Genomic DNA, 25,659 nt, shown 5'->3' with positions numbered 1-25,659 from the left:
CCCTAAGACTATCAGCTGATTTCTCAAAAGAAACCCTACAGGCAAGAAGGGTCTATGAAAAAGTAGTCAAAAATCATGTAAGTCAAGGACCTACATCCAAGATTACTCTATCCAGCAAAGCTACCATTTAGAATGGAAGAGCAAATAAAGTACTTTCGGAGAAGGTAAAGTTAAAGGTATTCATCATCACCAAGCCCTTAGTATATAAAATGTTAAAGGGACTTATCTAAGAAAAAGAATATCAAAACCTATGGACAGCAAAATGACAACAAACTCACAACTATGAACAACTAAACCTAAAAAACAAAAACCAAGCAAACAACAAGAACAGGAACAGAATCACAGAAATGGAGATCACAAGGAGGGTTATCAATGGGGAGGGGGGTATAGGTGCAAAATGTACAGGGAATAAGAAGCATAATTGGTAGACACAAAATAGACAGGGGAGGTTAACAATAGTATAGGAAAGGGAGAAGCCAAAGAACTTATATGTACAATCCAGGGACATGAACTAAGGTTGAGGGTGAGGAGGGAATGTTGGATGGTTGGGGGCTATAGGGCTGAGGAGGGTAAAAGGGAGAAAAAATTGGAACAACTGTAATAGAATAATCAATAAAATATACTTAAGATAAAAATAAAAATAAAATATATATTTTCATTTTCACCAATAACTTTGTTGATTTGGACAGTTTGAGTACATTGACTACCTCCTGTTAAGTATAACATTGATTGTTCTCAATTAATGTCTTGATTTGATAGCTACCAACTTCAACTATTCTACCTAAGTATAAAGCACCATCCAGCGAGAAATCTCCAGCATGTAACCACAAACCACTTTTGACACAGTCGATCAGTCACATCACCTTCTCTATACACTGCACAAATGTTTTTTTTGTGTGTGCGTGTTTCAGCTGCGTTTTTACCTTTCTTGAAATAATGCAGCATAATATGCAAAAATATTGTGTATTCTTTTCCACTTTCAATATTAAAATGGCTACACAAAAACTCACCAGTTTTGGTAAGTAGTTTGTTCCTTAAATGCAGACTAATATGACAGCTGTCACAATACGATGTAACAAAATTGTTTCAAATGAAGCTAAAGGTTACTAAGTGCTACTAGGACCATCTTACAGAAAATAACAAATAAACCTTTTGGCCAACCCAACATTTTTTTCTTTACTAACAGGAAAAGTTGAAGAGTAAATATTTTCTTTTCATAGTAAAACTTATGGCAGCTTTTACTAGAAAAGGCTGAAAATAAATGAAATTTTAAAATGTTTACTCTGTAGATAATATTATGCCCTCATCTATGCCAACATGAAGAGAATAGGGTTATTATCACCTTGGGTCAAATCACCAATTAGTTTCTAAACACATTACATACACTAACATATGGTGACATCTGGGTATCCATCCTAATTCAATTACAATTAGTCCTGATGTGGGCTGTCAACATATGGCAGCTCTGAATCATTAATTCCTCAGGATCCCAGCTTTTCTCCTGTTCCTATATCATGAGTGGCTTCTATTCCTAAGGTTACGTGATGTTCCAAATATCTTCTTTTGTTCCAGTTATTAGGTCTGTATGAAGTACAGAGAAAAGAATGTGCCTGTTCCTTAGAAGATACTTCCCAGAAGATGTGTACAACATTCATTGTGTTTCACTGGACAGAACTTAATTATAAGATTATTCCTGACAGCACCCATAGGTGCAAAATACAGCTTTATGAAAAGCTGCTGTATGTCCTTGTAAATAAATATGTAGATTTAGGAAGAAAACTAGAAGACTACAAAAAAAACTTTTAGTTTTTAGATGAATGGTCAATATATCTGTTATTTAAGCTACATAAGTCATAAAAACCTCGTAGCTGTTACAATCAAGTTGTGTTGAAATCATACCTATCTTTTAATCATCAACAGTTGAACCCATTCTTAAATTCCTTGATTAATAACACTAATGTCACTTAGGTATTATATGTCTTTAAGGGTCAGTGACTTTGGTTTTAGTTTCAAAAGCAGATGCTCTCCAAGATCCATCTCATAAATATATCCCATTAATCATAAAGAAAACCAGGTCAGAATTTCAAATTTAGCATGACCACAAAATCAACCATGTCAAAATTAATATTCCTCGAACAAAGAATCAGTAAGTCTATTATATTCAAAGGGTGAATATGTGTCAAATTCTATCATAGAAAAATACATCAGCAGTATAATACAGTTGATTATTTTTTCCTTCTAAAAAACCATTCTTCACTTATTTGCTAAGACTCCACATTCTCCTGTTCGTTGATTTTGCTCATCGGTTTCTAATTTTTCCTTTCCTTTGTTGGTTATAGTTTGCCTCTCTGACCACAAAATACTGAAGTGAATCCTGGCTATCTTAATACATATACTCATTCCCTTCATTATACCATCTAGTTTCATGACTTTAAAATCAACCGACTAGTGACTCTAAAATTAATATCTGCAGCCCAGCTCTCTCCTAAATTCCAGACTTCTATATCCATCTGTCCTCTCAGTATCCCTGCTGGATGTCAAATGGGCATCTCAGACACACAAGTCCAATTGAAGACTCCTGGTTCTCCTCCTCTCAAACTACTTCTCTATAGTTTTCTCAATTTATATGAATGTAACTCTATCTTTCAGTATCTTAGGTCAAGAAATATTGGCATTATACTTGATTCCTTCTTTTTTCACTTACACACCCAATAAAATACCAAATTATTCAGATTTTCCACCCAAAACATCAGAGACTGGTTGCTTTTCATTGGCTCCCCTGCTACCACAATCTTTCAAGTCATTATCACGTCTAGTGTGGTTTATTACAAAGTTAAGAGAGACTTGCTGATCTTTAAATCCCACAGCTTACTCTTTGCCTTTCCCTATTTTTCCATCATTGGCCCTACAGTTTATCTCCACAAGGCAGCCAGACCTATCTTATTAAAGCATAACTAACTCATTTCAATCCTGTTCTGAAAACTTTCTAATGCCCCCTCCTGTCTCTTGGAGACTTAGTCTCTACTGTAATCTTGTGGACAAAAAAGACAAAAAAGGCCACATACTAAACAGAACAAGCTCAGGGGAGACCTATATGTCAGCCTTACAAACTCAGAGACTTAAAGTAACTATAAAAGATGATCTGAAATTAAAATTTCTAATGAAAAGCTGTTCATGGAAAGTAGTTTTGTGCTAGGCCAGTATTTTTCCTTAACAAAAGTCAATCTATATCTTTACTAAACCTGTTGTCTTTTTTTCATCTATGATAACGTACTTGGTAATATATAATTTAGGAATATCCAAGCGATTTCCTTTCTTCCTGATCCATCAAAGCAGGGTACCGCAGCAGGAACCACAGATTCCCTCACTGTTGTCACTATGCTAATTGTTAACTGTTAACCATCTTAGTAAAAGAAATATGTGTCTATTAGTTTTACTTTTTATCCAATCCTAGAGATTTTCCCACTTTGCTTTCTCCCACCTCTCAAATCTACCATCAGTGAATTTCATGTAGTCCCCTTATGCCTCCTCCTCTGATTGTAATCTATAAAAAAAGGTGCAAAACTGCCATTCTCTGGGGAATTTCTTCTACCTATTGACATTTTGATTACTGGTAATTTTGTTAATTTGGGTCAAGTAAATGCATATAAATTCTTACAGGTTTGGACATTTTATTTGTTGACTGTCTCCAAAGCCTTATATAACCTGATCAAGTGTCATCACTTCTCATCTCCTACTACTCTTCCATTGCTCGCTCATGCCAGCCACAATTGTTCTCCTGCTAAATCATATTCACATCACGTATGCTCATACATCAAAGATTTTGCACTTGCTGATTTCTCTTCCTCAAAACTTCTTGCCCCATATGTCTGCATGGCTAACCGAGGCTCACCTCCCTCATGTCTTTCTCCAATGTCACTTTCCAGGTAACCCCTCACCCACTTATCAATCTAAGTCCCCTTTCCTGCTTTATTTTTTCTTCAAAGCCCTTTTCACCAACTAACTGCTATTGACATGATGTATTTAGTTTATTTTCTGCCGCCCCAAACTAGAATTAAGCACCATGAAATCTGGGATTTGGGACACTTTTGCTCACTACAACTTTAGTGTCTAGAACAGTACTTAGAATATAGAAAATGTGCAATAAACATTTGTCAAAGAACTTAAAACATTATACCTTAGAGGTTAAAAAGCATAAAACAAATTGTGTGAACTCCTCATATCTACTGTTGGGTTTGCTAAGTCAGATTCATAATTAATGGAGATTGCTGATCTATAGATCCCCACAGTTTGGTCTTTGCCTTTCCCGATTTTTGTTTTATTTATGCGGTAGTGACAGAGCACTTTGATAAGAATCAACACTGGACTAAACATTTGCTCTTTTCAGAACTTTCCAGTGTTTAAATTTTAATTGACCTATTACACATGGTTGAATGAATCAAGCGATTCATCATGATTAAGTCTCTTTGGATTATACAGGAATAATGCAGCATGCTTGCACTTTTTTGCCTACATGTTTAATAAGATCATTTGGTACACATTCTCTTTCAGCTTACATTCTGTCTTTTGCTTTTTTGTGGAGTCTTTCTTTGTATTTTTCCTTAGAATAAGAAACATCTTGTGGGTGCCCATATGAAACTGAAAAGTCAGAGAAGGCCTGAATACATGTAACATTTACTCCTGTGCATTGAAATCATTTTCTGGCATTGCAACACATGCGGAAATCTATTGTATCACACACTTTCATTGCATTTATAACCAAACTGAATAGGAGTGACAAGGTGGAAATGAATAGAGTTTACTCCTATTCAGCTTGAGAAATTGCATCTGACATGAAGTGAAAGGAAATGTGTGGGAGTGCTGAAACCAAAAGGAAAACAGGAAAAGTTGTCAAAGAAAAAAATGTCATTCTTTGCCCATCTCCTCAAGAAAAAAATATATGTCATGTTTTTTTATTTTACAAATTAGAAGTGTCAGCAGTAATTGCAAGTTATATCTTACTATAGTTTACTTTTTATATAATTTATTTATATAGTCTGAAATCACTAAAGACAATATTTTGCAATCATTACTAATGTAAGTTCCATTTTAAGAATATGTAATATTAAAATCATGGCAGGAAATCTCATGAGTAGGCCAGGCACCTAACACGACTCTTGATTTAGAAATAAATTTCTAACCAATACTGAACTAAAACATGAAAGAATATAAAAGCCTACAAAAGAAGTAAATTTGAAGACAGTGAGTGTCTTCATATGTATTTATATGTATTTATACACATAGTGTAGCAGAGAGCTATTGTTCTATTTAGCTGCCAACATCTCATTTCTTTCTCTGGCTAAGAACACCCTGTATTTCTTCCCCAGAACCATTATTTCTCCATTCACAGTATCTGTGTGAAGACTAATTTTATTCCTTTGCTTTCCTGACTGTTATGGACTGAGTGCATGCTCCGAAATCGACATGTTGAAGCCCTAAATCCCTGGTGTGGTGGTACCTGGAAGTGAAGCCTTTGGGAGGTAATTCAGTCTAGATGGGGTCATGACAGAGAGGTCATGTGTATTGCATGATTAGAATTTTTATAACTAAGAAAAGGGAAGAGAGAGAGCTCTCTCCCTCTGGCACATGAGAACTGAGAACGTGTGTCTACAAGCCAGAAAGAGAGCGCCCACCAGAACCCAACCACACCAGCACCCAGATCTGAGACTGTGAGGAAATAAATCTCTGTAGTTTAAGTCATTCAGTCTATGACTTTCATGCACATTATGAGTTGGGTCTAACCTGTTTATTTCATTCTTTTTGCCATAATGACTAAATCATGGAAGATATTGGTCATAACTTAAACCATTAAAAGTTAGATCAGGATATTTTTAGAATTCCCTCAGCCTTTCTCAGCTAGAGTACCTCATCTGAATCTTAAGTGGTTTCAGTGACTACTTTCTCGATTTTCCCAAAGCCAGTACCCTACCATCAACATTTAAGATGCCAAGGAAGAAAGTTAACTGAGGGTTTAAACCTCTCATTTTAAATTCCAGTTCGCATCCTGACTGGTGTGGCTCAGTTGATTGGGCATCATCCTGCAAAGTGGAAGTTTTCCAGTTTGATTCCTGGTTAGGACAGATGCCTGGGTTATGGGTCTGGTCCCTAGTCAGGCACTTGCAAGAGGTAACCAATCAATGTTTCTCTCCCTCTCTTTCTCTCCCACTTTCCCTCTCTCTAAAAATAAATAAATGAAATCTTAAATTCCAGTTGAGAAAGGCCACCTTATTGGGGAGTATGAGATTAGAAAAACATAAAGTTGGAGATACTAGAATCTCACGGAGCAGGAAAAAGCACAAACACAATAGAAACACAATAGAAACACAATAGAGCAGAGTCAAGAACTAAGCAAAGAACCACTGCGTGAGCATATAGATCATGTCGTTTCTGATCTGGCACTGCACCTATGTATTCAGGTGTGCAAATACACACTTCCTTTTGGCTTGTGTGCAGATGAATTGGATTTCTGGTACTTGCAACGGAAGACCACATTAATACATTTTTATATTTCAGTTGGACTTTGGAAAAAATAAAATGGCATTCGATATTGCAATTATAAAGTATTATTTTTAGATAGTGAGAAATAAGAAAATGTTCTACACCACAGTTTATTATAAATAGATAAGAAATTGGGAAAGCAATACAGAGAGGCTGCATGTTTACGGCATAAACTAAACAAATATATCGCACATCTCTACTCTGCCCCCTTGCCTTTCTATTTCTGGCTTCTCTGGTGTTAGCTGAAGGGCAAACATATTTTTAAATAACTGGGGTTGAATTTCTCTAGTTCGTTGGGATGATGGTGGTATGTTGGGGGTGGGGGGAGGTGAATATTTACATAAAGCCGATTAACCACCTCGTTAAGACTTATAATGCGCCTAATAGCCACCTTTCCAACACAAAGGTTCTTGGCAAAGCTTTGGTGCTTTACTGCTGCTCTGAGAAGAGGGAAAAATGTCCCATTAGAGAACCTGTTTACATGTGGAGATGTATAAATTATACTTTCTTAGCTGTACCCGTCTAGGAACTAAATAGAATAGAGAACAATAGTGTAAACTCATATCATATTCTAAGGTGTCCAGCTATCCTCAAAGCCTGCCCTAGTTATATCTGGATATCTCCTGGGGGGTTGCACAGCTTGATCTTACTTCCTCTTCCCAAATCTAATAATGAGTATTTGGAACAGAAATGAAACATGAAAGACAGTAGTTAAGAGGTCTGACTATGGGTTCAAATCCCAGCTCCGCCATTTACTAAATACATAGGTACCCTTGGGTCAATCAGTACAATGGAGATGGCAGGACTTTCCTTTTACAGTCAAAATGATTTTCAATGTTAGAGACTTAACACAGTGCCTGGCACACTGTTAATTACTGTTTGTTAAAATTATTATTACAGTTATGTTGACTTGCACCTCAGTGTTTTTGGACTGCTGAGCCCACAGAAGCCTGAGCTTTTTACAGGGCGCTGGAAGTGCTGCTTGTGAAGCAATTATTTAGATGAGAATAAGAGTTGCCCAGATGTGCCCGGGCAAACATAAAATCACAAAATATAATAAGAAATGTATCGTTTTAAGCCACTAATTTTTGTGCTCTGTTAAGTTTCAATGGGTAAATGGAACACTAAATATTTGTCTATTTGATAATAATGTAAATAAAATATTCCCCCTTTCTAAATTCCATTTAATTTCCTTTCTTGTGTATATACAAGAAGACTATCACTTTATATTACTTATTTATACAAGTAGGGAAAAATAGGTTTAGAGCAGTGAGTACACAAAACACAGACTTTATTCATTTATTATTGTTCATTAATTATTGTATTATTTTTCATATGAACAATTATAAGCCTACTTTTGCCCCCTCATATATCAACATTTATGTTTCACATTAAAATTTTAAGAAACCAGCCCTGGCCGGTAGATTGAGCATGGGCCTGCGAACCAAAAGATCATGGTTCAATTCCCCATCAGGGCACATGCCTGGGTTGCAGGCCAGTTCCCAGCAGGGAACACACGGGAAGTACCAACCATACATTGGTATTTCTCTTCCTCTCTCTTTCCCTTCCCTTCTAAAAATAAATAAATAGAATAAAATAAATAGGCTATGTCAAAAAAAAGTTTAAGAAGCCACTGTGCTGAATTCTCATACTTTAAATCAATTTAAAGTTAATTTTTAGGTTTATCATATATAAAATCATACCAATAGTAAAATATTTACATATTTTTTATCTTCACCTGAGGACATTTTTTTTCATTGTTTTTAGAGGGCAGGAAGGAGGGATAGAGAGAGAAGGAGAAAACAACAGCTCTGTGAGAGAGTAACATCTGTCAGGTGCCTCCTACGCACATGTCAATGAGGCATCAAACCTGAAATCCAGGCATGTGCCCTAACAAGGAATTGAACCCACAACCTTTTGGTGTACCAGACAATGCTCCACCCAACTGAGCCACATATGCTAGCACTATTTCAATTTTTTTAACATTAATAACACTTGTGTTATAAATGCCTAATTGCGTTAGTCAGTACATCTAGAACAATGTTAAAATATAATGGCAATATTGGGCTTATATTTTATTGCCAACTTTAGTGACAATGCTTCTAGGTATCTCCATCTGGTTTTAAACAAAAGCACTGTAGGAATATTCTTCTATTCTTGTTTTACTTAGAGTTTGAAGTGTCCTTTTAAAATATCAGTAATAGATATTAATCATTATCAAATTTTTAAAGAATTTTGCTCACCCATCCTGGAATATCATTTCTGATAGATTTTTTCAATATAACATAATTTGGTTTGTTTTATTATTCAGTCTGAGAGCCTTTTTTATAATACATGACTTCTCTTATTTATATTTATTGTCATAAACAAATACATTTGGTTGAATTTGATCATTTTGTGTAAATTTTTAAATCTTTTTTTCATACATGGTCTATGTTATTTCTTTTGAGTTTGACCTTTTACTATCAAATTACCCAGAAGATTGATACTATGTTCTTAATTTTCTAATGCATACTATTAACACTTCAAACAATATAGGCAAACCTTTATTTGTTAATTCATCAACTCCAAAAACATTTTAATATAAAACTATAAAGATATGAAAATCTATTTTCTCCCACTTTCTCATTGTCTCTCAATCCCCCAATAGATTATTTAGACATTTGCTATTTTGTCTAGATTGATAATATATATATTTAGTATGAATCCAAAATTTAATTTTCATTATGATTTAGTCTTAGATAGAATTTTAGTATTCTTTAATACAGCTTCATCATACCTGAGACCCCAATTTTCATTTGCTTCATGGTTCGGTGGCTTTGTAGTTATATAGTTTTATTTTCCAAGGACTCATTGATGCTTAAGCCTGGATTTTTGCACACTTGAGAAGGAATCTGTTTTTAGCTGGATGAGGGCAAGAGCAATTAGCAAAAGGGGTAATAAAGATTCCCTATTGCTTCTAGCTTATAAAACAATTGTGTTTACAATTTTCACTTAGATAAATAGTGAAGAAAAAGATAAATTTTGAACTGATATTTTTACCTACAGCATGTAGATGATATTTACAATAGAAAATATAGATCTGTAGTTCAATAGAAAATTCAGCTTTGGAAGGTAAAAGGACTGGAGTTGTTAGCATTTAGGGAGGAACTGATTTAGAAAAGATATCACCAAAAGGAACTTTAGATAATTGATAGATTTCCTATAATATGATTATTTAGAAGAGAAGTGGGAGAGAGAGAGAATTTAAACAAGAAAGATTAGAAAATAGCCAAAGATACAAAGAAATTCAGGAGAAACCAGTTTCATGAACGTCAAGTAGACAAAAATTCCAAAACCAACATATAGTGACCCAGGACAAATACTATACCTAAGGGATAAGAAAGTCCAACAGTGAGTTCTAGAATTTTTAGCCCAAAGTTAAACCTTAAATTATCACCTTTAGTTATCTGTAACCTTCATTAGAACAGTTTAGTAGCATGTGAATGGCAAAAGATTGTAATGGTTATTGTAATGGGAATCAATATCTAGTACACTGAGTGTGAGAATGAGAAAGAATTGAATATGTAAACACTAGGAAAAAAATTTTTTTTCATTCATTTGACTTTTAGATTCCAAAGAATCTAAACTAAAGGCTTGGTTTGGCTGTATAAAATTAGTATTACTTACCTTCATTAATATAAATTGGCTATCATTAATGAATAATTACCAACTATAGAGGATTTATGATACATATTGTCCATATGGGTCAAATTATTTTGTGGAAAGTTATTTAGTTGAAACTAAATCTTTTCATGAAGCCTCAGTCTTTGTAGACTCATGGAACATTACTGTGCACAAGATTTTAAAGGAATAGAAAGGCTACAAGCTCTAGGGAGAATTCCTGTTGCCTCAGAGAATGGGTCAGTGGTGTCTCAAGTTCAGTAACTGTATGTTATGCTATATTCTAGTGTAAACAGTTGGTGTAGAGCACTGCATATTAAATTATGGAAGTATAATATTTCTGGGAATCTGTGCTGTGAGGGGAAAAGAAGAACATAAAAAGCCTAGTCTCTTCCCCACCACATGGCCACCTAGCTCCCTACCCTCACACTCACCCCACCACTTCATTTCACCAAGCACAAATTGTTCACAAGCATGGCAAGTAAGTAACATTTTGTGGAGACAGGAGGCACTTGGCAAAGAATCTAAACAAAAGCAACAGAACCCTTAAATTATCTAAAAAGGGAAATGATGCTATTGTGACAATAAGCATAAAGGATTATCTAATTATATGATTGCATAACCCATCTCCCAGCCCCCTGACTTCATTTAATCTGAGACATGTATCTTTCTACTTTCAGTTCAGAACTTCTATGAATTTTGTAGTTACAAATTTGCAAGGTCCTTAAAAGCATTTCTGCTTATATCTGGACTATGCCCACTGTGAGTAGTCTAAAGATTGGTTGGTTGATTCTGTCATTAATTAAAAAAGAAAAGTTAAAAACTGGTTTAAAAATTATTCTTGTTATAATAACACCCATGGGTTTAACATGATTACTTAATCACTTTGCTTTTTCCACCACCCCCCATATTCTAGAGAAAGTAATTGAGAGGCCTGAGAATAACAACAGAGCAACTGTTTTCCTAAATATGATTTTAGATGTTAATTCTTCAATATTTATTACACTAAGATTTGGTTGAAATTGCCATTTTGTGTCAAAAATGGTCAAATATCAGTAATTTTATATACTTCATTAATAAACTATTGTAATTTCATTGCCATGATCTCTCATTACACAATTTATACCATCTATACCTAAGCCAGAAGTTCTCTTTCTTCCTTTTTTATGGGTTAAGTTTTATTAATTCTTGGGATTTCAGTGTTAGTGATGCTTTCTCCAAAAAGCTTTCCTTGACTTCTGTCTTACATCATTCAGGCTGTTATAACAAAAATTCCATAAACTGGCTCTGGGTGGTGTAGCTCAGTGGGCTGGGTACAGGCTGCAAACTAAAGGGTCTCCAGTTCGATTCCCATTCAGGGCACATGCCTGGGTTGTGAGCCAGGTTCCCAGTGAGGAGCATGTATGGCCAACTATACATTGATGTTCCTCTCCCTCTCTTTCTCCCTCCCTTCCCCTCTCACTAAATGAAAATAAATAAAATATTTTAAAAATTCATAAACTGGTGGCGTATAAACAATAAATATTTATTTCTCACAGTCTGAAAGCTGGGAAGTCCAAGTTCATGGCACTGGCAGATCCAGTGTCTAGTGAGATACTGTTGCCTTTTCAACATGCATCTTCTGATTGTGTTCCCACAGGGAAAAAGGCAAGTGATCCCTTTTAAGTTCAAAGGTCCTTCCTGAAGGCCCTCTTTCAAAGGGCATTAATTGGACTCATGGGAGCTCTGACACCATGATATAATCACCTCCTAAAGGCCCTGCTCAAAATATCATCAAAATGGGGATTAGGTTTTAACATACGAATTTAGGGAGAATATAAACATTCAGACCATGGCAACTCCACGCTAATTTAAATCTCTCTACAGTGGGCAGCCATGAACATTTTCTTTATACTATGTGTCACACCTATAATTTTATAATTACGTTTGTGATTATCTGATTGTCTGGCTTGTCCCTCAGACTTTTAGCAATGTCAAAGTAGAAACCATGTCTGGTTTTATTTATTATTTTATCTCCAGCAACTAACACTATAAGTACCATTCAGTATGTGCAAAATCACCTTAAAAATAAAATGTTTATTTTTGCTTTCAATGAAGTTACTCTGCCCTTAGAAATGCATACCCAATAAAATAACAATACAGCATCCGAAAAGCTAAATGCATCTTAATACTCACAAGTCTCAGTATTTGGAAAATGGATATTTATTTTCCTAGTCTGTTATTTTTTACTTCAAGGAGATAGAGAATCTGACTCATTTAAAGGGTGGTAATTGACTTATAGATCTTGTTATCAAAGATAGAAATTCTACAGGCATAAGTAATTTTTATAACACACGACCATATTCTTATAAGTATATTTCAGATAACTACAAGGGTGGGAAAAGACTGCTAAGACTACTTTAATAAATTTTAGTTTTTCAAATAAGTTTTTATTTCTATTAAATGATATAAATACATTTATTTTGGCCAAAAACTAAATGTTTTGGAGCACATGAAGTTGTTAAATTGCTGTATAATCAGAGTTTTACTCATTACTAAGCTATAATCAATTCTAATTGGCTAATTTAAAAACACTCATTTATTCAAATGGCTCAAAATTAATTAATATACATAACAAGATATTTACATGAATAAGTAAAATATGTATTTACATGGATAAATAAAGTCTGTGTTTATTGTTGAGATAGTTGTCAACATAGAACATTAATCAAAACAAGTGAAAATTGAATGCAATTAATGACTTAGGAACTATAAATATTTTTACAATTAAACTGAAAAAATGGCTGAACCAGTATTGTGTGGCAAGTATTGAACAAAATTGGAAATATTTTGGCAAATATCCGGGAAACTTGGAGGTATGTTTATATACCCAGGTATGCTAGCGGTTCCCACCAAATAGACATGCAGACACTAAAAGGTGCATAGAATAAACCTCCCTCTGCTCCCAGGAACGGAGGCTGGCTCTGCTTTGCCTTGTGACAGCTGAAAAGAAGAATCAAAGTTCCTTCCAGAACTCAGTTTTGGAAACAACATATTTTATTTATTTATTTTTAATATAATTTTTATTTAATTCTTGTTCAAGTACAGGTTTCTGTCTTATATTCCCAACCCTGCCCACCCCCCGCCCCATGCTCCCCACCTCCCTCCCCTTTCCACCCCCCACCTTTAGTTATTGTCCATGTGTCCTTTATACTTGTTCATGTGAGTCCATTCCCTTTTCCCCTATGATTCTCTCCCCTCTCCCCTCTGGACCCTGTCAGCCTGTGGAAACAACATATTTTAAATATTATCCATTTATAAAGAGATGAGTTAAAGGCCAAAGAAATGAGATATAAATGTAACCAAAATTTTTGTATATTCCGTATGACACACAGAGGGAGAGATGGGAATCAGAGTGGTCTCTGACAGCATAACCCAGGTCTTCACAGGCTTACAGTCTCTTGCCAATTAGAGATAGTAAGGCATCAATAGGTCTTTGTTGAATGAATTAATTAATGAATGCATTAATGAATTCTTACACATCAAGCTTTACTTTTAGCTAAAGAAGATGCAGAATCTTACTTCCAATTATTGCACATTCAGTCATTAATTATATTACAAAATAAAATAGACACATACACACAAACACACACACAATAATAGTAAGAAAACTTAGGTACCAATACTTATTTTTGAAAACAAGTGTTAACTTTTATTTTTCTTTTGGAGATTAATTTATCTCAAACTAATATAGAGAATATTAAAAAAGTAAAATGAACACAACAATATTTGCTAATAAAATAACCAAGGAAGAGATGAAAAAAACAATCTAAGATACTCATGGTGAACATACAGCATAGCAGAGTACTTGAAAATTCTAGGTACTTAATATTTATTTACTAAATAAATAGTAAAGATAAATGAGTTGACAAAAGAACCATTTTAAAAATTAAGTGCCAGTCTAAAGAAGAGTCTTTCTTCAGTGTGTTTAGTAATCCAGTAACCATTTCTTAGGCAACTCAATGTCCCACACACTACCCAAATACTGAGGATGAAAATAAAATATGAACACATGTCATTATATGTCACAAATATAAAAAAATAAAAAATAAGATATGAAAAAGACAAAGATATAAAATAGTTACTTATAACACAAAAAGTTGAGCACTATATGTGAGGATACACAATGAACTCTACCTGGACTAGGTCAATGAAGGCAAGGGAGAAGGTATCATTCGAATTTAGGCCCTGAATGATCAATAGGAATTTCATATAGGAACACCAATATCTACTACTTCAGAAGAGAAGACAACCAAGATAATTCCTGCATACTCACCTAAGTCTGTACCTAAGCAAGGTGACAGAGGTATGTATATATACTGCTGTTGTAACTATTATCACTAAAGGTACATTTTACTGTTAGTTCTTCTGTTAATAATTCTGTGTCAATACTTGTTTCTTTTCAAGCATTTGTTACAAGAAGTCCGTATAATGGATTTAATTTAAAAAGCATTCTTACTAAAAGGTTATATATCCATTTTATTTCCCTAAGAAGATCTTGCAAAACTTCTTTCTTCTATGTCCATAAATTTTAGAGTTCTGGTCCAAGATAGTGAGATAGGAGGGCTCCTGACCTTTCCTCCTCCCACAGACACTCCAAATCTACAGCCACCCAGGGAGCAATTCCTTTGGAAAGAAACCAAGAAACTAGTGGAGATGTCCACACTCATTGGATGAACAAGGAAACACCCACTCAAAAATGAATGGGACAGGCTGAAACACACTCTTGCCATAAACTACACCCATCCCAACTTCCAGATGCTCCCCAGGAGTAAAGGATTTGGACTCAACATCTAGTACTTCAACCACTAAAACTTCCAGAAGGATGGGCCCCAGTTCATCTAGTTCTGAAAGCCAACAAGGTTTGCAACCATGAGGTCCACAACACCATAGCAAACACCATAGAAACGATTCTTGGTGAGCTCACAAGGACTCACTGAGGCTATCCACCCCAATTCCCACCCCCAGGCTCAGCCCATAGGAAGCAGAGAGAAAGACTATCTCCCAGTCTTTCCCAGGAACGTGCTCATTTTTGTGCTTTAAAAGCTGTTGCCTGAGGGCCTGATACCCAGTCAGCCAGTATCTAGATGCTGACAGAGATCATCTCCACTGGGACACTGACAGGTGTTGGCACATCCTCAACTACTGGGAGCCCCTGACAACAAAGGCAGCTTGGACAATGACTAAGGTTTGAGAGATAACCAAGAGTTTGGATTAGGGTGAATGATAAAGTTCATCTCCTACAGGAAACCACTTTACCAAGACTGCGAGCAGTGACTGTTTTATCTAACGTACATAAATCAACACAGAGAGTCAAGAAAAAGAAAGAAACAAAGGAAGGTGTTCCAAACAAAAGAACAAGATAAAACTCTAGAAACAGACCTTAATGAAAAGAGATAAGTGTTGTATCTCATAAAGAGGTAAAAATAATGTTGATAAAAATGCTCATTGAGGTCAGGGGAACACCTCATGAACAAAACGAGAATTTCAACAAAGAGATGGCGGAACACACAAGAATATAAGCCACCTGGCTGGTGTAGCTCAGTGGATTGAATGTGGGCCTGTGAACCACACGATCGTGGTTCGATTCCCAGCCAGGGCACATGCCTCGGTTGCAGGCCAGTTCCCTGCAGTGGACGCATGAGAGGCAACCATACATTGACATTTCTCTCCTTCTCTCTCCTTCCCTTCCCCTCTAGAGATAAATAAATAAAATCTTAAAAAAAAGAATATAAGCCAAACAGAAATCAAAAAGATGAAATATACACCAAAGCAGTATTAACTAAAAATTCAAAAGAGAAATTGAAAAGTAGACTAGATTAGGAGAAGAATCAGTGCATGAAAGACAGGGCAGTTGAATTCATCCAATAAATGGAGTAAAAAGAAAAAAGAATGATAAAAGAATGAAGGCAGCTTAAGGGGTAACATCAAGTGGACCAATGTTATATTTACAACATAGGGGTAATAGAAGGAAAAGAGAGAAAGAAAGGGACAGAAAAATTATGCAAAGTAATAACAGCTAAAAACTTCCCCAACTTGGAGAGTGAGAAAAAAAAAACAGACATCAAGATGTAGGAAGCCCAGAGTTCCAAATAAGACACCAAAAACCCCACAGGGAGATACATTATAATTAAATTGTCAGAAGTTAAAGATAAGGAGGGAATCTTAAAAGCAGCAAGAGAAAAAGCAGCAACTCGCCGTGTATAAGGGAACCTCCAAAAGACTATCAGCACATGTTTCAGCACAAGCTTTGCAGGCCATAAGGAAGTGATGTGATATATTCAGAGTGCTGAAAGAAAACACAAACTGCCAACCATAAAAATCTCTACTCATAAAAGTTGTCTTTCAGAATTAAAATAGACATAAAGAGTCATTCAGACAAGCGAAATCCGAAGGAGCTCATCACCAAGAGACTGGTCTTACAAGAAGTGTTAGAGGAAGTTTTTCAAGCTGAAGTGAAAGGATGTTAATTAGTAATAGAAAAAACACATGAAAGTATAAATCTGACAGGTAAAGCTAAATATGTAGTTGAATTCAAAATACTCTAAAGTAGTTATGGTGGTGGGGAAATTAATTATAAATCTAGTATGAAGGTTCAAAGACAAAAGTATTAAGAATAACTATGACTACAATAATTTGTTAATAAATTCAATATTGATAGTACAAATATTTGGGTTACATTAATTGTAAGTGGTGACATCAAAACATAAAATGTACAAAGGGGTATAGAAACAGAGACTTTGTGTAGGTATTCAAAGTTAAGTTATTAGCTTAAAATAGATTGTTATAAATATGTTTTATTTTTTAAATAAATTTTTTAAAGATTTTATTTATTTATTTTTAGATAGAGAGGAAAGAAGGGAGAAAGAGAGGGAGAGAAACATCAACGTGTGTTTGCCTCTCACATGCCCCCTACTGGGGACCTGGCCCACAACCCAGGCCTGTGCCCTGCCTGGGAATTTAATTGGCGACCCTTTGGTTCCCAGGCTGGCGCTCAATCCACTGGGTCACGCCAGCCAGGGCTAAATAAATAAGCCCCATGATTACAAAGCAAAAACTTATAGTAGATATGCAAAAAATAAAGAGGAAGGAATCCAGTCATACCACTACAGAAAATCATCAAATCACAAGGGAAGAGAGCAGAAAAATAAAAACCAAAAAAATTCAAAACAACTGGAGAACAGTTAACAAAATGGCAACAAATACATATGTATTGATAATTATTTTAAATGTAAATATTTCAAATTGAATAACTGAAAAAATCTCACATATATGCTGCCTACAGGAGACTCACTTCACATTAAGGACACACACAAACTGAAAGTTCAGTGATGGAAAATAACAGTCCTCCAAATGGAAACCAAACAGAAGCAGGAGTAGCTATACTTATAAAAAAGAAAATAGGCTCTAATCCAAAAACTGAAAAGAGACAAAAAAGGTAGTTATATAATGATGCACTTTGATCGATCCACCAAAAGGACGTGCCATTTGTAAATGTTTTTGTACCCATATATACAAAGCAAATACTAACAGACTGAAACAGAGAAACACATGGCAATACAATAAAAGTGGAGAACTTCAATACCTCACTTTCAGTGATGGGTAGATCATCCAGGAAAAAAACCGTAACAAAACACTAGATTTAAACTACTTCTTAGACAAGATGGATTTAACATATACTTATAAAACACTTCATCCAACATTAGCAGTGCACACATTTTCTCAAACATGTATAAAAAATTCTCCATGGCATCATACATTAGGCCAAAAACAAGTCAATAAATTTAAGAAAACTGAAATAATATAAAGCACCTAGTCCAATCACAATGGTACTAAACTAGAAATCGATTACAAGAAGAAAACAGAAAAATTCACAAATATGTAGAGATTAAACAACATGCTACTAAACAACCAATGGACCAAAGAATATATCAAAAGAGAAATCAAGAAATAGCTTGAGGCAAATGAAAATTATGAAATGTTAAAGAGACTTATCTCAGAAAAAAGGGGTAGGACTATGAACAGTAAAATGACAACAAACTCACAACTATCAACAACTAAGCCTAAAAAAAAAAAAACCCTAAGCAAACAACTGGAACAGGAACAGAATCACAGAAATGGAGATTAGATGGAGGGTTATCAGTGGGGAGGGGGAGGAGAGAAAATGAGGGAAAAGGTACAGGGAATAAGAAGCATAACTGGCAGGTACAAATACACAGGGGGAGGTTAAGAATAGTATAGGAGATGGAGATTGCAAAGAACTTATTTGTATGAGGCATGGGCATGAACTAAGGGGGAAGAATGCTTGTGGGAGGGGAGATGCAGAACAGAGGGGGACAAAGGGGAGAAAAAATGGTACAACTTTAATAGCATAATCAATAAAGTATAATTTAAAAACATATACCAAAAATGATGGGATGCACCAAAAGCAGCTCTAAGAAGAAAGTTTATGGCAATAAAGGCCTACTCTGAGAAAAAGAAAGACACATTTCAGACTTAATGCATTGCTTGCTCTGTGTTTTGTATTTTCAGTTGTCCTATTTCCCAACTGTTCTTATCTCATTAATTTTTTATTATAAAATCTGAGAGGGTAAACTTTTTTCTTGGAAATCCTCTAAATTACATTTGTTAAATATATTATAACACTGATGACTATAGCTATTACCATTGAACAGTGGCAGAGAATATTTTTGAAATACAAACTTCACAAGAGCTTGGAATCTGTGCTATATTCATAATATAGTCCCAAAATTTTAAAAAAGTGTTTAACACATAGTATATGTCAGAAAAATTTATTAACTATATTTTCTCTAATACCCACAAATTGCAGGGTTTTATTATCTTTACCTCACAAACACAAAAGTTAAGCCTCAAAGTGGTTAAGTAACTTTCCAAAAGTAAAACAGCTAGTGAGCAGAAGAGTGGAAATTTGAATCTAATTCTATATTTTAATCCAACTTTTTCCCTCAAAAAAAGGGGGGAGAAGTTCAAACAATCAACTTAACTTTATATGTCAAGAGACTACAAAAAGGACAAATGAAGGAAATAAATCAAGCAGAGAAAAAATGACTATATGGCTTTATTCCTTTGTAGAATCTAAAAAATTCAACTTAAACAGAGAAGAGATTGGTGGTCATCAGAGGCAGGGATGTGGGTAGAGAAAATGAATGAAGGTTATAGAAATGTACAAAATTCATTTTCAAGATAAGTTCTGGAGATGTATATAGATTGGTGACTGTAGTTAATAATACTGTTTTGCATATTTGAAAGTTTCTAAGACTAGATCTTAAAAGGTCTCATTACAAGAAAATAAATGTAACTTTATATGAGGTGATGGATTTAAGTGAACTTATTGTGGTAATCATTTAGAAATATCAAATTGTTATTTTGTACACCTTAAACTAATACAATATTATATGTCAATTCAAATAAAACTAAAAAATGTATTTCCTTTTCTGTATTGTCTTTTTAAAATTATGGTTTCTCCTGTTTCCTGTCAATTCTCCTGCATCAATTTTTCCACTTAAGTGTAGATATATTCCAGCAAAAATCTCATTCCCTATATGCATTTTATGATTTTTTTCACCTGGTTCTAATCAGTTATCTGGATTCTCTAAGTTAAAATTGTCTGATGTCTACTGATTACTCATTCAGTTCTGGAAAAAGAGCTGGAAACAAGATGCATGGCTTATCTGTACCAGTATCAATTTTGGTCAAAGGGATTCTAGAAGGCATTTGTTAAAACTAGCTATTGAAGAAAGTGCTCAATAACCATGAAATTTTTTACAGAATAAATTAACTTACAGAAGACTGAAGTGCATGAAAGATGCCTGACCTTGCAGAAAACTACTGGGATCCACAGAAATTGTTCATTTTACCTCCCATTCTGCGCCTCACATAACTATGACACTTTGCTTCCTTGAGGAGATAAGAAAATACCAGAAATTAGGTTTGAGTGTGTGAGCTAAACTAAAACTCATGGGAGCCTTTCCTGGGTGCTCTAGATGGTATGCTTTCTCTATCTTATAAAATCACAAAGGAGTAAAGTACTTTACAATTCCCTTGAAAAGCCAATGAATTATGAAAATTTTTATAAGGAATAAACAGGGAAACATTTGTGCCATTCTACCTCTTGTCTCAAATTATGCTTAATCATCATTTTATTATGCCTTACAGATCATTTTTAATATATGGTTATTTTATAGATGACAAATAAAAATATATAAAATAACATAATCAGAATAGTAGCATTTTCCTTCTCCAAAATGTTCCAGTGAAGAACATACAGCTTTCCCTAGATGATTGGCTTCACTTCTATGGATGATTTAACAATATGTTTCATAATCATCTTAATTGTGAATGCAAAACCCATAAGACTTGGGGGAGGAGAGCATGGGGAGTGTGCAGGAGTACACAGGAATGGGCCAGCCTGTGGGGTGCCCAGGGGTAGACTGCTCCAGCTTTCTGGCACACCAGGAGCACATGACCTGGGCTTTCTAGACAGATCACTACCGCTGCCCACCCCAGCATGCTGGCAGCACAGAGTTGGGGAGGCTGTAGATCGGCTCAGGACCTGTGAGCTACCAGAATGGCAAGAGAAGCCTGGGAGATGTGGAGAATAGTACAGCTAAGGGGATCTTCCCAATGCCATCTGGGAAAGATTCAGAGAGAAACTTTGTCTAAAACTGTAGGTAATTCCATAAGATGGCCAGACCTAATAGTGAGAGATTATGTGATTTTGAGGGAGAGGGGGCATGTGGAGAACATGCTCCCCAGGGACCCATACTACAGCATGGGGGTTCAAGAGAAACCCTTTTAAAAGGGAGCTGAGACATACCCAAGACTTGTCAGGGACCCAGGTGCATAAGCCTGTGCATGGGGGCAGGTCACAGCAGTTTTGCTAACCAAAAACTCAGTCAGAGAATACACAGAAGGAGCAGGAAGACTCAACCCAATACGGCTCACAAACAGTGGGCCAAACAGAGTGGAGAATTCAAGCTAAAATTCCAGTGAGGAAGCAGCAGGCATGGGTCTGGAAGGCAGGAGCTGAATGCCTGAGATCCGATCCAGTTAGCCAGAGCCTTTCACAGACAGGTGAACCTAACCCCCACCTGCAGTATTCCAGGCTCAGTAGGGCAGCAAGATCAGGCCCAGCAGTTTCCTGGTGATGTGCACATTTCCTCAGGGGGAAGAAGAAAAAAGCTCCTGCACCAGACACTATGTTCCACACAGCTCCTCAGGCTCTGATTTACTAAACCCAGCAGAGCAGAGAAAATAGAGACAGGCACAACAAGACACTATCTTCTCTCCGGCAAAGCTGTTTAATGTTTATTTAACATTAAATAAATAATGTTCCCTTCTCTTCCCTTCTCTTGTTTCATATTACCCTCTTCCCCCTACTTTGTGTTTTTGTTTTAAATTCTATTTCCTCTCTTGCTGTGACTTGTTTCTATTCCATACTATTACTATTGCTTCCCCCACCAGCCTCTCAAAACCATTTGTGATTGTCATTAGTCATCTCACATTCCTTCTCCTATTCTAAAATACCGTTATTCTCTTTCTACCTTTACCAGTCTTTGCTCATAAGTAGTGGATAAGGTTGTTATTATATTTCTGCAATCTTACTTTTGGATAGTGACTATCTTTGCATTTCAAATCTCAAATTTCACTGTCCCCAACCCATACTCTATTTTGCCTTACTCCTTCCCTTTCCTTTTTTTTTTGTTTTAAAAGTTAATTTTTCCATCTCTTAGCTGGGTTTTCATCCCACACTCTTAGTATTCCTTCTCCCTCTATCCTCTCAAAATAACTTCTATTTCCTCTAGACATCTCTTAAGCTCTTGCCTTCTTTCTTTGTGCCCTCTTATTCCACCTGTATAAGTCTTAGCTCATTTTTTGTTGATATCTCTATGGTAGAGATTTTTCTGCAATTAGTGCTATATTATTTGAGATTTTATTTATACATATATATGTGTGTATGTGTGTATATATGTATATATGTAAATATATATAATTTGTTGTTATTGTGGTAGTGGTTGTGGTAATGGTAATGGTCTGTTTTTTTCTCTCACTAGATATATACAAATATATGTATTTTCTTTAAATTTCAGTTTTTACTGAATACTACATGCTTCTCCTCTCTTACTCCATTCCAACATCCCTCCTTACTTTTTCTTTTTCCTTTTTTTTTTTGCTTTTGCTGTTTCTCATATTTTTAATTCTTTTGTTGCTTTTATTTCACTATAACTTTTCTTAATACAGATGTATATTTTATTTTTATTTTTCTTATTTTTCTTTCTCTCTGTCTTTTCTTCCCACCCCTCCCCTTCACCCCAGCCCGCCCTGCCTCTCTCCCCCATTTCCACCCCTCCCTTGTTATTGTCCATATGTCCTTTATCATTGTTCCTGCAAACACTTCACCCTTTCCCCCCATTATCCTCCTTTCTTTTTCAGTTACAAAGTAAATTTTACTTACTTTCCTGCTTTTCCTTATCACTATTCCCTACTCTTATTGCCCTTCCCTCTACCCTTGCAAAATCACTTTTCTTTCAGTTAGTCATCTCATATTTGTTTTTCCTTTCTTACAATAGTCTTAATCTCTTTACACCTTTACTAATATTGGCACATTGGCTGTTGATAGTGTAATTATGGGTGGGGTACATCTTTGCAGCAGTGGGTCTGTTTCCTGGGATGCTTGCTTTTTGTTCTGGCAGCACCTGTACAACAGCATACAAGACATGGAGAGTGGAGTGACTCTCAGCCAGCCAGCCAGAGGGTAGAACCCACCAAAGAATGACCCAACAACAACCAAAATCTAATTACATTCCCATAAAAGGCACAAAGGGCAACACAAGAGCATCAAGCACAACTGATCAAGGAGACTGCACCAACAGAGTCACCAACCAGAGACTATCACACCACAAACACAAAGAGTCAAAACAGATAAATCTAACAGGCAGAAAAAAAACAAGAAAAGTCATCTAAAGGGGGAGGGCGGACAAAGAAACACCACCAAATCAAAAGGAAAGAAGGAATCCCCAGAAAGACTGCTAAATGAAATTGAGGCAACCAAACTATCAGACATCAAGTTCAAAATAATGGTTATGAGGATGCTCAAGGAGCTCAGGGAGAACTTCAAAAAAACTCCAGGGAAGCTTAAAGGAACTTTCTGTGAACTATACCATCATGAGAAAGGACACAGAAATTATCAATAAGAGACAGCAGGAGATGAAAAGTACAATACAGTAGAAAGAATTAAAAGCAGGTAAAATGAAGCAGAGGATAAAACCAGCAAGTTGGAGGACAAGGTACAAAAAAAATCCTAGACAGAGCAAAAATAATTTTAAAAGACTCAAAAAGAATAAAGAGGGGTTAATGGAGCTGCAGGACAATATGAAACATAACAATATCTGTATAATAGCGATATCAAAAGGAGAGAAGAGGAAAAATAAACAGAAAACTGTTGGAAAAAGGAATGGTAGAAAACTTCCTAACTTGATGAGAGAACTCACACAAATCCAGGTAGCACAGAGGGTCCCAATCAAGATGAAGTCAAAGAGGCCCACTCCAAGATACATCATAATTAAAATGGCAAAATTCGAATACAAAGAGAGAATCTTTTTTTTCACATTGAATTTATTAATTTCTTTTTAAAAATTTAATTCTTGTTCAAGTACAGTTTTCCATCCCAGCCCACCTCCCTCCTGTTTCCACCCCCCTTAGTTGTTCTCCATGTATCCTTTACACTAGTTTCTGTTAATCCTTCCCCTTTTCCCCTGAAATTCCAAAGAGAGGATCTTAAAGGCAGCAAGGTAGAAACAAAAAGTAACATACAAGGGAGTTCTGATAAGGCTAGTAGCTGATTTCTGACTATATATATATATATATATATATATATATATATATTACAAGTCAGTTGTAAATGACAAGAAGTATTCCAAGTGATGAAAAGCAAAGGCCTGCAACTGAGATTACTCTATCCAGCCAGACTCTCAATTAAGATGGAAGGCCAAATAAGGAGCTTCCTGGACAAAAGAAGGCTGAAAGAATATACCTCCATCAAACCAGTATTGCAAGATATATTAAAGGGACTGCTTTAATAAGATGAAGAAAGAGAGTAACACAAGTACAAAAGGGAAAAATGGCAATGAATAAGTACCTATCAATAATAACCTTAAATGTAAATGGATTAAATGTTCCAATCAAAAGACATAAGGTAGCTCCATGGATAAGAAAACATGACCCACACATATTGCCTATAAGAGACCCACCTCAGAACAAAGGACCTACATGTACTGCCGCAAGTAAAGGGTTGGAAAAAATATTCCAAGCAAATGGACAGGGAAAAGAAAGCTGGAGTAGCAATACTTATATCAGACAAAATAGACTTCAAAACAAAACCCATAACAGGAGACACCGAAGTACACTTCATAAACTCAAGAGAAGAATCCATCAAGAAGATATAAATATTGTTAATATATATACACCCAACATAGGAGCACCCAAATACATAAGGAAAATCTTGGAGAACTTCAAGAAAGATATTGACAGCAACACAATTATAGTAGGGGATTTTAACACCACACTGTCAAAAATGGACAGATCTTCCAAACAAATAGCAAAGATATTGTGGTACTGAACAACAAACTAGATCTAATGGACTTAACTGATGTATGTAGAGCCTTTCGTTACAAAGAAGCAAAAAATACATAGTTTTCAAATGCACATGGAACATTTTCAAAGATAGACTACATGATGGGACACAAAACAAGCCTCAACAAATTCAAGAAAATTAAAATCATATCAAGCATTTCCTCAGATCACAATGGCTTGAAACTAGAAACCAACCTGAATGAAAAAACTCAAAAACATTCAAACTCATGGAGACTGAATAGCATATTATTAAACAGTGAATGGGTTAACAATGAAATCAAGGAATAAATCAAAATAATGTGTAGAAACAAATGAAAATGAACATACAACAGCCTAAAACCTGTGAAACATAGAGAAGGAAATCCTGAAAGAAAAATTCATAGCAATACAAACCTACTTAAAAAAGACAGAAACATTTTAAATAAACAACCTAACCCTACAACTACAAGAACTGGAGGAACAACAATAAACAAAACCCAGAGCAAGCAGAAAGATGGAAATAATCAAGGTCAGAGCAGAATTAAATAACATAGAAACTAAAAGCACAATTCAAAGGACCAATAAATCAAGGAGTTCTTTGAAAAGATAAACTAAATTGACAAGCCTTTAACCAGACTCATTAAGAAAAAAAGAGAGAGGGACCAAATAAAGAAAATCCAAAATTAAAGGGGAGAAATTACAACTGATACTACAGAAATATAAAGGATCATAAGAAATTATTATGAACAACTATATGCCAAGAAATTAAAAAACCTGGGCAAAATGGAC

The sequence above is a fragment of the Sturnira hondurensis genome, unplaced genomic scaffold (genome assembly GCF_014824575.4).
Source record: "Sturnira hondurensis isolate 20B ecotype Veracruz unplaced genomic scaffold, ASM1482457v3 Scaffold0019428, whole genome shotgun sequence".
NCBI lineage: Eukaryota > Metazoa > Chordata > Mammalia > Chiroptera > Phyllostomidae > Sturnira > Sturnira hondurensis.
This window is presented reverse-complemented; position numbering follows the sequence as displayed.